Genomic DNA, 1,088 nt, shown 5'->3' on the forward strand with positions numbered 1-1,088 from the left:
AGTAATTTAAAATACAAATTTTAAAAGCCATATTGAATATCATGGTTTAATATCAAGTACTAATGTTAATCTCTCCTATGAATCGAAGCCTTATCGTGGCTGGAGAGATTGCATACGCTGATGAAGCTGACCATCACTTCCCCCCTACAAAGCCCTCTTGAAGGCTCACCTCTGCCAGGAGGCCTTTCCAGACTAAGCCCCCCTTTTCCCCTTTTCCAGCTCCCCCTCCCCACCACCTTGCCCTGACTCAGTCCCTTTGCTCCACCCCCCTCCCTGCCCACAGCACTTGTGGATATATGTACTTATCTATAATCTATAATGGAGAAGCAGTATGGCTCAGTGGAAAGAGCATGGGCTTGGGAGGCAGAGGTCATGGGTTCTAATCTCAGCTCACACAAAATCAGCTGTGTGACTTTGGGCAAGTCATTTAACTACTCTATGCCTCAGTTACCTCATTTGTGAAATGGGAATTAAGGCTGTGAACCTCATGTGGAACATGGACTGTGTCCGATTTTGTGTCTACCCCAGGACTTAGCATAATGCTTGGCACATAGTAAATGCTTAACAAATACCATAAAAATAAATCAATAGTACTTATTGAATCCCCTTTCAGGGTCGCACCTGGAGAGTTTCCAGTACTCTACCAGTCTCAGCTACGGGAGGGACAGTCAAGCAGAGGCATACCCCTATTCCTAGCTTGGCCAGTGGCTAGTGAGTGGAAGGCAATCTGCTACACATCAAAACTCACCCGTGCTGGGCAGCAGCGGCAGGGAGAGAGTCGAAAGTGGAGACTCAAGTTACTTTGTGGAACGAGGCAGTGGTAAACCACTTCCGTATTTTTCCCAAGAAAACTGTATGGATACACCACCAGAACGATTACAGATGGAGGGCGGAGCATTCTGGGAGAGATATGTCCATTGTATCACTGTGGGTTGGAAACGACTCTACAGCATAGGACGAAACAATTTATTGAATGATTACAATAAGCAAAGCACTGAGCTAAGCGCTCTAAGCACTGTACTAAGGAATTTGGGTTCACTGGTCAATGGGTCTAGAATGGCTTTGCACATGTTTCATGATTCTTGTCT

At 45.7% G+C, this 1,088-nt stretch overlaps 1 non-coding gene across 1 annotated transcript; it reads left to right on the forward strand.

The window, feature by feature from the left end:
• The first annotated feature begins 603 nt into the window (after window positions 1-603).
• On the forward strand, window positions 604-738 carry LOC114809476. The gene has a single exon (XR_003757260.1). It is a non-coding gene; the product is annotated as a small nucleolar RNA SNORA7 (small nucleolar RNA).
• The last annotated feature ends 350 nt before the right edge of the window (window positions 739-1,088 follow it).

Source organism: Ornithorhynchus anatinus, chromosome 2 (assembly GCF_004115215.2).
Source record: "Ornithorhynchus anatinus isolate Pmale09 chromosome 2, mOrnAna1.pri.v4, whole genome shotgun sequence".
Classification (NCBI taxonomy): Eukaryota; Metazoa; Chordata; class Mammalia; order Monotremata; family Ornithorhynchidae; genus Ornithorhynchus; species Ornithorhynchus anatinus.